Raw genomic sequence first — 14,779 nt, forward strand, 5'->3', positions numbered from 1 at the left:
AGATCTCCACCTGTAATCCCAGGAGATCTTTACCTGTAATTGCAGGAGATCTTCACCTATAATTCCTGGAGATCTTCACCTGTAATCCCAGGAGATCTTCACCTGTAATCCCAGGAGATCTTCACCTCTAATCGCAGGAGATCTTCACCTGTAATTCCAGGAGATCTTCACCTGTAATCTCAGGAGATCTTCACCTGTAATTCCAGGAGATCTTCACCTGTAAATCCAGGGGATCTTCACCTGTAATTCCAGGAGATCTCCACCTGTAATTCCAGGAGATCTTCGCCTGTAATCCCAGGAGATCTTCACCTGTAATTCCAGGAGATCTTCACCTGTAAATCCAGGGGATCTTCACCTGTAATTGCAGGAGACCTTCACTTCTAATTCCAGGGGATCTTCACCTGTAATCCTAGGAGATCTCCACCTGTAATTCCAGGAGATCTTCACCTGTAATTCCAGGAGTTCTTCACCTGTAATTCCAGGGGATCTTCACATGCAATCCCAGGAGATCTTCACCTGTAATTCCAGATGTTCACCTGCCATTTCCATAAGCTTTTGTTGTCTTTTGTGTTTGTTTTACAACCAGCACATGTTAGTCTTATGATTTTGAAAGCCCAATAAATACATTCAAGTTATTGTTTCCATTAGAAATAATAGCTTTTGGTTTGGGCATAGAAGAGTAGAGGTATATCAATAACCTGCGAGAGGTAAAGTGAGGTGCATGGATGTCTTGAAGTCTGAACCCCCCATTAATCCAGGCATACTGACGTGCCCCTCTTCTTCTTGCCACTGTGGAGGCAGAAGCAGGGTTTCTCAGGCCCAGCTGTTTGAGGTCATACTGGTTAGTAATACAGCAAATAAGGTCCTGTCTGAAAACAAACAAAATTAAGTAAATAAAAACATAGGTGCCAGCAAAATAACAAAACCAAGAGTAATTGCTAACAAGCAAAAATGGAACTAAAATAGGATTAAATCATTCAATTAATCAAAGGAAGACAAGAAATGTGAAAAATAGAGGGAAAGCAGAAGAAAGGACAAATAGAAAATAAATAGGAAGAAATAAAGCTATTCCTATAAATAATTACATAAAATGTAATATTGTAGTCTAAACACCCCAACTAAAAGATAGTCAGCCTGGCCCAACCATATGCTGCCTACAAGAAATACAGAAATTGGCTAAAAGAAGGAAAAAATAATTCACAAGTGAAATTAGTAAGAATGTTTAACTGATGAAAAATGAAAACACCAAAGCTTGTGAGATGCTTCTGAATGCTACAGCCAATTTTGATGCACTAACTAAAACAAGAAACCAACATTTATTTTTACATTAAGAAGTCAGAAAAAAAAAAACCTAAGTCAAAATACACATGGTATTTTGAACTCAGACAATGACAGATGCTGGCGGGGTTGTGGAGAAAAAGGAACCCTACTGCACTGCTGGTGGGATTGTAAACTAGTTCAGCCACTCTGGAAAGCAGTGTGGAGGTTCCTTGAAGAACTGAAAATTGACCTTCCCTATGATCCTGCCATACCACTTCTGGGCATCTATCCTGAACATCATAACCCAGCATATGATAAACACACCTGCTCAGCTATGTTCATCTCTGCACTATTCACAATAGCCAGGCGATGGAAACAAGCCAGATGCCCTACTGCAGATGAATGGATACAGAAAATGTGGTATATATACACAATGGAATTCTACATAGTCAACAGACAAGATAAAATAATGGCATTTGCAGGAATGTGGATGAATCTAGAGCGAATCATGCTGAGTGAGACAAGTCAAGACCAAAGGAACAAAAGGTGCATGGTATCCTTAATATGTGGATATTAGATCCACACAGTACAAGAGCAAGAACTCAATATCTGCACACCCAATGCTATGGACATGGTAATGGAAAATAAACATAACTATATAGACATAAAAACCCATGACTCTACAGACATAATGTTCTGTTACATAGATTAATATGTATCTATGACATACAAACCCTCAGTCTTATTTTAATTATGTTCTAAAATCTAAGTGCCAATGACTGCATATAGAGGTTCCCTTCTTGAACACTTGTTTGTTAAACACATCCTTTGAAATATGATGTAAAAATCAATGTTAATAAATTCTTTAATAAAAAATAAATAAACATGGTATCAGAAGAGAGGAATGGAAGTCCAGGAAGTGAAAACGGAAAGGTGATAAGGAGGAAAAAATCAATGAAACCGAAAACTAGTTCTTTGATCAGTGAATTTCATCATTCTCAAAGAAGACCAACCAGGAGTAAGTGAACCAAAGACTGAAATTCCTACTGTCTCCAATGAGAGACAGGCAGGAATAGACTGAGGATGGGAGGGAAGTAGGGCGTCTGAGTGGGAGTCACTGGGCGCTTCCTGAGGCTTCCAAAGCAAGCACCGCTTGGGTGCCGTGCAGCCGTGCTCCCCAGGGCTCCAGGACGTGCCCTGCCACCTTCCCCAGCCTCTGCCAATGACCTGGGTTTGAGCTTCCTCACCGACTCTGCGTCTGTCCCAGCAGGAGGCTGGCCCTTGTGTCCTCAGGCCTCCCCAAAGTCAGTCCCACCTCTGGCCTAGAGCTCTCGTCCAGGAAGATCAGATTCTGAGCAACCCTCTTGTGTAGAGGCCAGGTGCCTTAGAGGTGGGGCCCGCCCCACCCAGTGTTAACTCACAATAGCTGAGGACATCTGCAATGTCATGAGGGCTTACAGGCCCCTTTGGCCCTGACTCTACTCAGACCTGCAGATAACAGATAAAATCAAAGCTGCTGCTCTGCCTTCATATTCCCTCTGTGTCCTCTCAACCTTAACGTGTGAGTTAGATTCCCACTCAACCCTGCACATAGGTACGTTAGTCACTTAAGGAATTTCGTCTAAGGCTAGGCCCCAATATTGATGCAACAACAAATGAAGAAGTTTCCAGATCTCAGGATCTGGAGTCCTGAAGACACTCACTCCCGGCCGAAGACCTGTCTGCTAGGCAGGCCTGTCACTCGTGCTAAGAACTGAGGTGCTCCACTAAATAGCATGCCTTCTCCAGAGTCAACAGGACCTTCGACTTTGACCTGAGACCTGAGACCCTGTCCTCCAGAGCCCTGTGTGACGAGACCGCGTAGCTCCACACGTGCCTGGCACTGGCTTTGCTCTGCAGACCCCTGGTCCTGGCCTGGCTCTGCACACTGCTGGTTCCAGCTTTGCTCTCTCAGCACCATGATGGTGGAGCTGAGCCTGCCTGAGCCTCTTGCCTTCTCAGACAACTACTCTGAATGAATTCTTCTCCTGATGCTCACTGTTGCTCTTTCTGTTTGATTTCTGGGGCAAGCAGTTGGGCCTGGGACTCCCTCACATCAGACCTCTCCTTCTGGCCTAGGACTCTAATGACACAAAGACCACATTTCTAAACAAGGTCATATTCTGAGGTTCTAGCAGACATGAGTCTGGGGGAGATACCTTTATGAACAGTTTTATGCTAATAAACTAATAGTTTAAGCCAAGTGTCAGTGGCTCATGCCTGTAATCCTAGCTACTGAGAAGACTAAGATTTAAGGGTCACAATTTGAAGCCAGCCTGAGTAGGAAAGCCTGTAAGACGCTTAGTTCCAGTTAACTACCAAAAAACTGGAAATGGAGCATTGACTCAAGTGGTAGAGCACGAGTGCTGAGCAAAAAAGCTCAGGGACAGTGCCCAGACCCTGAGTTGATGTCTCAGGGCTAGCACACATGCTTGTATACAGATTCGTACACACACACACACACACCTGAAATGAAAAGAAGGTCAATAAGAAACAGATATGCCAAGTTGCCTTACAACTATTAAAGATGACGTTGCATTTTAAATGTTCCCAAGAGGAAACAACAAAGATAAACAATCAAAAACAACCAGCACTGAAGGCTAAATGGGTTCTGATGCGTTCAAGTGAAGGAAGAAGTACCACCACTCTAAAATCTCTTCTGGAATATCCATTGTACAAATCCTGCAGAGGCAAGCATCACCCTGCCTCCACCCACTCTGAGAAGATGGGCCTTGTGGGCACCCCTGATCCCAGAGCAGGTGAAGAATACAGAGAAATATTTCTTCTGCTGACAAGAGTGAATTTCTTAACCAAACTTCCGTGAAGGGAATCCAGAATATTTAGGAAAGCTCATCCTCAGAACTAGGTGGGGGCTGCCGCAGGAATGCAGGGCTAGTTTAGCATGTGAGAAGCAACTGATAGAATTCGCTGGACCAACAAACTCATAGAAAGCTACACAGTCATCTCAGCTGACAATGAAAGCACTGGGTCCTGGGAAAAGAAAGGAGCCCAAGGCCCGATGACCTTGGAGACAATGACCTTTCCTTCCACAGAGGTGGGCCCCTGAGCTCCTGTGTTTGGGATTCTGAATTCTGAGAAGCCAGACCCATGGCGCCTGGCATTCCTGGGTCGTGTTCTCAGCTGCCTCCTGTGGGACAGCCCCCCGACCCCCCATGGCAGCATGGGGCAGCTTGATACTGGGCTCCAAGGAATTCAGGGCTGACTTTGGACCAAGTGCCTGCACCAGGGTGTCTGAGATCTTGCCTTCTAACTGAAAAACACAACTTCTACTCCACAGTCAGTTCCTAGAGCTCATGCTCTTCAACTGAGTCACAAATGAAATACCAGCTTCTTTGCCTTGAGACACCTCAGCAGACAGAGATGAGCTGTGCTGGGAGCCACTGGGGAAGCCAGCGTGGAGCAGAGGAGCAGAGCCTTGGAGTCCTGAGCAAGGACACTGGGACGGGTGGTGAGGCTGTGGAGTGCCAAGGCCTGAGCTGGCGGGGGAGGACGGAGCCCTGCCTAGCTGAGCAGAAGTTCTGGAGAGCTGTGCTGCTCCCCATGTGTGGGGCAGGTACCCATGCCAAGGCTGCAGGACGCTGCGCCCGTGGCACCTTGCCAGGGTTGTGGGTGCAGCTCTAGATTCCTCAGCACACATGTGCTTTTGCCAAGACCCATAGAATTCAGGTCTCCCTGGTCCAGGCACAGTGGACACCGTTGGCACGAGAGGACCTTCTATGTAGCACTGCATCCCTCCCCCGCCCCCACCCCTTGTCCCCACCCACCTAGGTAACGTGCTGTGTGTGCATGGACTGTTGGGACATGTGTGTGCAGACACATGCATGCATGTCTTCTGTGTACTCACGGCACATTTGCATGTGTGCGTGCACACGGCTGTATGGAACATGGATGCCGGAAGCTCATATCCTCACTAAGCCCGTTCCCATTGCCAGGACGGCACCGTGCAGACTGTGCTTGGCCTGCCAGCAGCTCAAAGCGCTCAGCACGTCCCCAGAGTGGCCCAATCTTACTTCATGCAGGCTGGAGCAGCTCTAGCCACAAGTAAGGCACTGCTTTTTTAGGTCCCTGAATATCCTTCTCTCTCCAAATGTCTTGGAAATGACCCAGAAGATGATGGAGTTATAAAGGGAACAGGATCCTGGGTATGGTTGTGTTGCACAGAAGCCGGTGTAGATTTATCACATCAAAGGGGAAAAATAAATCCTCAGTTCTGCAGTCCTTCCCCTCGCCACCCTCTCCCCTCGCCAGCCCCTCACGGAAAGGGCTGGACAGAGGCCTGGACAACACAGGCACCATCTTGCAGGCACTCTGAGTCGGCACGTTCATTTGGAGTGACTTTAAACCCTTTCCTGTCCGACAGCGAACGCCATCTGTCTTTCCAGCTCCACTAGAGTGAATACATTTTATCTCAGGCAATCTCTTAGCAAATGATTGCTGATGAAGTTGCTTCCAAACGGCTAATTCAAGTATGTTGGCTTTTGCAGGCTGCTCCTGGGCGATTATTGCTGGCTGCTGAGAGCATCCAGACCACAAATCCAGGATTAACCTGCCCTGGCTCCTCCGCTCACCTCCATCCTGGCCCCGAGTCCAGCTCAGCTGAGTTGGAGACTGATAAGTGAAAGAAGCTTAGCTTCCGGATTTTTTTGACTCCCAGAGGCTGGGAAATATGAACGGTATGGAAACTGAGTGTCTGGAAAGATGTCTGCAGACAGGTTCCTGCAGCCAATTCCCATGAGCCTGGGTGGGTGCTACAAGTTAGCTTACAGGCTCCGGGGGGGGGGGGGGGGGAGACCAGTGCTGAGTGAGGCTCCCTGGTGGGCAGAGAAGCGGGGCTGCTGGGCAGAGAAGGGGGTCAGTCTGGTGGGCAGAGAAGTGAGAAGCAGGTCTGCTGGGCAGAGAAGCCGTGTTGGTCTGCTGGGCAGAGAAGCCGTGTTGGTCTGGTGGGCAGAGAAGAGGGTCTGGTGGGCAGAGGAGCGGGTTGGTCTGGTGGGCAGAGGAGTGGGTCTGGTGGGCAGAGGAGCGGGTCTGGTGGGTAGAGAAGCGGGTCAGATGGGCAGCCCCAGCAAGTCCCAAAGCCAGAGGCCAACCGTGGACCACGGTCACTAAGCAAGGTGCAAATATGGTGCAAATACGGCTTCCTCTCCCACCCTGTTGAATAGCACAGGAAATTAGGCCAGCAATTCAATTAGCTGAGGTTGTTTTGCACGTAGGTGTCTCAGACATTCTTGTTATGAGCTTCCCGTTTAAAACCAGGATGATGACAACAAAGGGAGCCTTTAAATTGGAGGCGTGCTCCACAGTCCAGTCAGCTCTGGAATTCACTTTGGAACACTGTTACCTGGCTCTTGTTTACGCAGAGGGGTGAGGGATGCTCATGGCAGTGGGGTGCTCGACTTCAAGGACAGGTTGTCACCTCGCCTGGAGGGATGCGGGAGGCACGGCATGGCAGGGAAGACTGCGGGAAGGCTGCACGGGGCAGGGCTGTTCCTGGTCCCACCACTCTGGGGCCAGCTTGCAGGCCCTCCAAGAGGTCACAGCAGCGCCTCGCCTTCCCTGGCCCGGTCCAGGACGTGCACATCCAACACTGAGATGGACACCCGTGGTGTAGTGCTGGTGCCTGTGCCATGTTCTCTCGCTCTGTGGAGCCAGATCCAGAACCTGCAGGTCTATCTCAGCTTTGTCACCCGATGATGAGAGGCTGGTGACAGCCAGGCCTGGGGGCTGCTCGGGAGGAAGGAGGACGGGAGCGTTTTGGTGCCATGCGGCACAGGTCCTGGGCATCTGTGAAACCCAGAGATGGTGTGAGTTGGCCAAGACCACGCTCTCCAGACGATGCTCAAGAGAGCAGAGCCGTCTATTGCACATACTCTTGTTGTACTTTTGGTTTGCATTATAGAAATATCACAGGACCAATGCCCGGGCTGGGTGGTCAATGTTAGCAACAGAAATGGTGGCAAAGCTCATGTGACATCAGGTCTTAAAGTCCATGGTCACCATCTGAGCCCCCTTTCCCTCCCCTCCCCTGCCCCCTTCCCCCCCCACCACGCCCCCCTTCTCTGAGGAGGCCAGCTGCCTGTGGGCAAGGCCCGAGTGCCCCAAACAGGAGCCAGCAGCATGACTGAGCTTCTTCCAGCACAGCAAGTGCTGAAGTCACCACAGCCCCGGCCATCGGCCCCAGGGATGGTGACCTCCTGCAGCGACTGAGCCCACATCACCCAGCAAGGCCACTCTCAGACCCTCGCTCTCAGAAACTGAGATCATCCAAGTTGTTTTCGGATGTTAGGTGTTGGAGGCCATCCGTAACACACTACACAGGAATAAATAACCATCACACGAGTATAGGAGCAAAAAACACCATGACCTCGTCAGAGGCAGAAGAAATGTGTGATAATACTGAGCACATTCTTACAATGAAAAAATACTCATATGGGGGGAGAATCAACGGTCTATGAAAGAGCACTACCCCAAAAACTAGACTTCACCATTAATAGTGAAATGTTAAAACACCTTCCTCTGACATTAGAAATGAGACTACCCTAATTCAACAGCGTGCCAGACATGGTCCTCGGGGAGAGTCGAGGGAGAAAAAGAAATAAAGAGTAAGGACTGATAGAAACAAATGCAACTATTACTTGCAGACAGCACAACCACTTTCATAGAAATGCCAAAGGAATCTAGAGGAAAACGACTAGAATGAATACTTAGCAGGGTTCTGGGAAGATCTGTCACTGCGGGGTGGGCAGGAGATGTCTGCCCGAGGCTCCAGTGTTGACTTGACCGCCAGCCCTGTGTTCAGAAGTGGGTTCTTTCTCAGGCGAGGGCTCTGACCTAGACAGTGGATCAAGCCATTGATAGACTGGTAACTGGTTTGACAGGGAGTGGAGCCTGACTGTAGGAAGTGGGTTGTCCGGGACAGACCTCCCTGGGAGTCTCCTTGCCCAAGCCCTTCCACTGTCCCTGGGGCAGCCTTCCCCCACCACACCCCTCTGCCGTGCTGTTTCTCCTCACTGCAGTAGGCAAGGCAGCAGGAACTGAAACCCACATGAGGCCTTAATTCTTTCAGCGGCTTCTGTCAGCTGGCATTTTGTCACAGTGATGCAAAGCAACTAACACGAATGCCAAAAACTACATTCTATATATACACAAAGAGCAAGTTGGAAAAGATTAAAATTAACACCATTGACAAAAGTCACTTAAAAATCAAATACCTAAGGAGAAAAACAAGCAAGTGACACAAGAGACTGATGTACCTATTGAATTATAAAAACATTACTGAAGAGAAAAGGAAGATGGGAGGCAACGAGGAAAGACAAAATATTGAACTATACTTTGACAACATGTTTGAATCCCTAGAGAAAATGGGTGATTTTCAAGGAAATACTTATTAGCAAGATTATTCAAGAAATGGAGACCTTGACTAGATCAATTACCAAAGGAGAGAATAGAAGTGTGAATTAAAGATTTACCAGTTAAAGAAAATACTAGGAACAAATGCTGTTAGCATTTGGTTCTATCCAATTTTTAAGGAACAGACTATTCCAAGCTATAAAGATGAAAGGTTCCCTAATTCAGTTTACATAGATATTTAAAATGTAGTATACTACAAAAAGAAAAAGCACAGCTTAATCTCACTTAAGAAGGTAAGACAAAAATTCTCACACAAATATCAAAATAATATACAATGTAGATATGTTAGTTCATGCCTGGAATCCTAGTACCCAGAAGGCCAAGACAGCCTAGGCCATAAAGGGAGACTCTGTCTCAAAAAGAAGGCCAAAAAAAAAAAAAAAAGAAGGCCAAACATAATAGCTCAACCTGTAATCCTTGCTACCGGGGATGCTAAGATTAGGAAGAGGGCGGTTTGAGGCCACCTGGGCAAAATTAATAAGACCTCCATTTCAACCTATAAAAATCTGGAAGCAGTAGTACATACCTATTATCCCAGCTACATAAGCATAAATAGCTCATGTGGTAAAGCCTGCAAGCATGAAAATTTAAGTTCAAATGCCAGTACCAACAACATAAAAAAAAATGCTGTAAGCAAGCAAGCCATGTTCTTCAAGAAGCATGCATGTACACACACACCACATAAAAGGGTAGAATTAGATCTTTATACAATTAGCTCTGTATGCAATTAATTAGATCTGTACATAAGGACCAGTAAGATAGACTGAGTATACACAGGTTACAATATAATATACTATTTTTATTTCAATGAAATTATAAATGTTACCTTTGCTGCAACAAATACTTGAGATAATCAACTCACAGTGTCAGAAGCTTTAGGCTCACAGTTTTTGAATTTTTGGATTTGGGAAGTAGTATTTTTTTTCCAGGCCGGGGACTTATACTCAGGGCCTGAGCACTGTCCTCATGTTTTCTCAAGGTTAGAGCTCTACCACTTGAGCCACAGCACCACTTCTGGCTTTGTTTCTATCTATGTGGTACCAAGGAATGGAAACCAAATCTTTGTGCATGCCAGGCAAGCACTCTACCACTGGGCCACATTCCCAGCCCAGAAATAGTATTTTTGAAATGAAAATTTGGTAATTAATGGAATCTTAGCCATCATAGAAGAGAAGATTGGTGATTTAGAAGTTAGAAAGAAAGACCATGCAATCAAAAAGAAGAGGGAAAACCAGTTCCAAACGAAGTTCTGGCTGGTGCTTGCACCCACTCCTGCTGGGGGGTTTTGACTCTGTCCAGTCACGGAAGACAAACCCCCCACCCTGGGAACTCACAGGTGGGCGGTCAGTCCTGGCACCACGACGTCAGCCAGGATCACTGCGCTGACAGTACCAGCCCAGTTCTGGAAGCTCCTGGCAGCTGGTAGCGCCACTGTCATCTGTGAGAGGACATTGGCCCTGCTTCTGGACCATGCTCACTGAGCCTACCATGACGGTGCTGAGAACCACGGGCAGATCTGCACCCAGGACCCAGCCTGGCCTGCCTGTTAGCTGCCCCCTCCCATGGGTAGGTGTTCCTATCTCACCTTTGCCACCTCCCATGGGCACTGAGGCTGGGGTCAGCACAGGACTACACAGGGCCCTGCTGCTGCTCTGAGCTCCTCCTTGGCACGGAATGGTGCCTGGCATGGTGCCTCCGGTCTGTGAGCTGTGTCCTGGGCTCTAGGGGTGCCCAAGGGCAGCTCCTCCCCGGGACTCCTTGGTCTCCCTTGTCCACGTGAGCATCCAGGGCCGGGGAGGTGAGGCCAGCAGACCCGGTAGCAGCCAGGCTGTGTCCCTCAGGGACCGCCCGGCCTCTCAGGAGAGTCATCCCCCCCCACCAGCTTTGCTGGTTCTCTCTCTGCCTCTCCAGATGAGATCACTGAAAACTCACATCATTAATATTCCAGGGCCCGTGCAAAGAACAGTTCCAAATAGCGCAGCATCTGCGAGCCACCATTTATCTTCCAAATCCATGTGTTCAATTATTCATACCCCAACACAGCGTGTCCCCAGAGGCAAGCAAATGGACCGGGCATCTCCGAGCCGGCGAAGGATGAGCCACACGAAGGACTGGGTCAGGCGTCTGGGGGCAGCCCGAGCATCCCCAAGAAGGTGTGGACCCCTGCCTGGTCCCCTGGGGGGCCTAGCACAGGCATCACCAACCAAGGCTTCTTCCAGCCACTTGGGGACAGAACTCTGTCAACATTTCTGCAAACATCTGTTAATGGCCTACCACGTGCCCAGTACTGTGCGTGGCACAAGAGGTGAACAAGATGTTGTTCTTGATTGGCAATCTGCAAGGCAGGAAACCACACACGCAGAAAAGTAGTAGGCTGCCAGAGGGAGGAAGCAGCCTGAGTCCCACTGGCAGAGGGCACCTGACAGCTTCCCCAGACGGGCACCTTTGTGGCCAAGGAGGAGAGCGCGGGTCGGGAAGGGGTCAGGGTGGGTCACTGGGTGAGAAGGAACAGCCCCACTTGAGCCAGAACATGAGGGAACGGCACCCTCGGCCGTCCGAGGGACTGCAGGGAGCCGACGTTGCCACTGAAGAGGCAAAACTGCCTAAGTGTTGGCCAGGCTCATGAACACATTTTCACACCGGGAAGTCATCGCAGGCAATCTAAAATGCTAAACCACAGGGAAGAAATTAAACGGAGGCATCCAGGCCTCCCCTGGAATAAGACAGCATCCAGCTATTCTTCAGCAAGCCTGAAGAATGAGGCCACAAACAAATTAAGCAAGCCGGAGGTGGATGGCTGGAAAGGATATTTGGACATGATAACCAGGGCTGGAAGTATTTGCAAGGAGGACAGGGCTGGTGGCTGGGCCCAGACAATGTGTGGAGGTTACGATGCAGGAAAGGGCTGGGGAAAGGCAAGGCAAGCGCTCTCTCTAGACAGAAGAAGGTCAGTGGCTGTACCAATCGACCCGAAACCGCAAAGCCAACGTGGAAGTCTAGACAAGCACTGCCGGCTTCCAGGGCCTCTATTTAGAACAACTCCCAGAGGGTTGTCTGCTGTCTTCTAAAACCTCTGCTGTCTGCTGTCTACTGTCTTCTAAGTCTTCTGCTGTCTGCTGTCTGCTGTCTTCTAGGACCTCTGCTGTCTGCTGTCTTCTAGGACCTCTGCTGTCTGCTGTCCTCACACGTATCCAAACCCTGCACTCCATCCAATGTGGAGATGCCAGGCCCAGTGTGGAGCCTTCACTCCAAGGGCCCTGTGCCTGGGCAGCCCTGTAGGAAGAAGTCCTGTCACGTGAGCAGCCACAAGCTTAGCACCAGGGGCCCGCCCTGCAGGGAGCCGTGCATCGCCTGGATCTGATGCGCTGACCTTATCTGAATGCGCTGACCTTTGGACACCTGGCTCCTGTTGGCTGGCCTGCCCTTTGAAGAATAATGGCTGACTGCGGTTCCTCTCAAGACCCCCTCAGCACAATGCAGGCAAGGTGGTGCAGTGGTCGGCCTCAGACCCAGCACCTCCCTCCCCACCCTGTCTCCTTCCAGCCTGTGCCTCAGACTTCTGCCCAGGACTCTGACACCAGCATGCTCACGGCAGGAGCTCTTCAGAGCAGTCCCCCAGCCCCACCTCAGAGCTCCGAGAGGGCCACAAGAATCCAGCGTCTGAGTTCATGGAAAGCCCTGGTGGCTGCCTCAGCCCTCTACAGCGTGGTACTTGGGGACCAGTTAGATAAATTACCTGGAGTGGTTCATTTTGAGTGGTTCATTCTAGCTACAGTTTGCTCTGCCCCAGGAGGGATAAATTATCACAATCCTTTCTACTTTTTTGCAACGAAGAAAGGGTCATGGTTCTTTTCTTTCTTTCTTCCCTTTTTAATATTTATTTTGGAGGAGGTCTCAGTCTTAGACTTTCCTTCTCCTACTCACACCTCCCCCAAAGCCGGGGTTACAGGTGTGAGTCACTGCCCTTGGCTCAACTTGTACTTTTTTTCTTGACAATTCTTTTATGTTCACGTTTGTTTCTTGCATGCCCAGTCCACACAGAAGACAATAGCCCTAGTGTGCAGTCCCCAGAGGAAAGGGGCCCCTCGAGAGCACTGTCACCCCCCCCCCGGGGATGGCGCCCACAACGTGTGGGTGAACTCCCTCCTCTCCTTGACAGTCCCTCAGAGGTTTGTCCTCACCCCAGCATCCAGAAACAGGGTGGAAGGAAGCCGAGGGGAGCAGGATTCAGGGTGTCGGTGGCCCAATCTCTGGAGTGTCACCAGCATCCTGAGTCTGGTCTTCCAGCAGTGAACTGGCTGTACCTCCTACAGCAGGGCTCCCGTGTTACCCCTTATCCAGATAATGCAGAATAATGCCTTCCCTGAAGGTCCAGATACCACAGCCCTTTGCCATGACACGAGGATACGCCAAAGACCCCAGGGAGCAGGACGTGAACACCTCTGAAGTGGCCACTGCTCTCACTTGTGCAAAGTAATACTTCTGAAAGGACAGTCATTTGGCATTGTTTATATGACAATGACCCCCATGCACCAGAAGGCAATTCATAAACTATGGTTTACTGAGGGGATATACTGCATAGCTGTTAAAAGAACAAGGCCACTCTCCATGAGTAGCTGGGAAGGACTTGCTGACATACACACTTGGTGCATGCATGCACACACAGCTGCACACTCATGTGTACAGCGCACTAAATGTGCGTCTGTGTATATGAGTAGGTTCTGTATTGGTCTGTTTTTTCTATTGTCAGAATAGCAATACCACAGATTGGAAAAGGTTTTGAGAAAAGATGTTTATTTTGGCTCCTGGTCCTGGAAGGAGAAGACTACAGGGCTGCAACTGGTGGTGGCTTCTTGCTGGTGGCATCCTGAGGAGATACAGGGTGTCACGTGGCAAGAGATGGGAAGCACTTCGGTGTCTGCTGCTCCCACTGGGATCCAATCGCAAAGCCCCACTAGGTCTTATCAAGTCCCAGCCAACTTCCACAGTGGTGCCACTAAACACCCCAGTGGGACTAGTCTTCCAGTGTTCAGTGCCTTCCGTGGGGACTCCTCTGAACACGTGAGGCCTGGATACAACCACCCCAACCCGGAGCAAACACAGGCAACATTTTGGGGAACGCTGCACCAAGAGCCAGTGACCTCAACACACCTGGGAAAGGAGGGCAGCCGCAGTGTGGGCAGGGCTGCCGGGGTGGTGCAGGAAACCCTGGTGTGGGGCAGCCGAGGGACGACGCGGGCGGCTCTGTGCAAGGCAGGCTGGAAGGGAGGGCTGGCTGTGCAGGTTCAGGGCAGAGCTGGGCACCCAGCCATCATCACATTTTCTTTTTTCCACAGCCTGTTCATGAAGAGAGTGAAAAACAAAAAGTACAGGAGAGAGTGCTACACTGCGGTGCCATGGCTCCCACAGGGAGCTCAGAGCCTGCCAGAGCAGGGTCTGGGTGGGCAGAGACAGCTGAGGTCCAACCACAGGGGAAGAGGCTGTGGCTGGGCTCCGCAGAGCCCTGCTTTGGGTGGGCAGTTCTCCATTGTCCTCCCCAGCTGCAAGACAGGGCAGCAGGGGCAGCCTGGGGCCTCTGGCTTCTCACCTGGGAGCACACACAGACCCCAGCCCCAGCGAGGGCCTTGACCTTGCCGGCTCCCATCTGCAGCTGTGCCTTGGCAGGAATAGTGCAGAGAGAGAGCGGAGTCACCTTGGCTGTGAACCATTTCCAGACCTCTGAGAAGCAGCCCCACAGAATAAACACAAGAGCCTTTTCAGAAGGAGTTACGACCGGCTGCCAAGGAAAGCTCTGCCGTGATTCTTAAGGGGAAAATACGGCCTTCATGATTAACCAAAGGCAAAACAGGGAAATAGTAAATTTGTACCAAATCACTACTCCTGGAGCAGTGCCGCTCTCTTGCAATTCCTGTCAGCTCTCATTCCTGATGTGTGGAAAAGCGAACCAACAGCAAGATCCACCCCCGTCTCTCCCCCACTCCCTCCCTCCCTTCCTCTCTCTTTCTTTCTCCTTATTTTTCTCCTAAAGGTCAAACACAGACCATGCCGTCTC

At 49.8% G+C, this 14,779-nt stretch overlaps 1 long non-coding RNA gene across 1 annotated transcript; it reads left to right on the top strand.

The window, feature by feature from the left end:
- The first annotated feature begins 2,737 nt into the window (after positions 1-2,737).
- LOC150045790 (uncharacterized) lies at positions 2,738-14,407 on the top strand. Its single transcript, XR_016532729.1, has 3 exons — positions 2,738-2,821; positions 5,805-5,993; positions 14,064-14,407. It is a non-coding gene; the product is annotated as an uncharacterized LOC150045790 (long non-coding RNA).
- Positions 14,408-14,779: the final 372 nt, after the last annotated feature.

The sequence above is a fragment of the Megascapheus bottae genome, chromosome 26 (genome assembly GCF_031878675.1).
Source record: "Megascapheus bottae isolate mThoBot1 chromosome 26, mThoBot2.hap1, whole genome shotgun sequence".
NCBI lineage: Eukaryota > Metazoa > Chordata > Mammalia > Rodentia > Geomyidae > Megascapheus > Megascapheus bottae.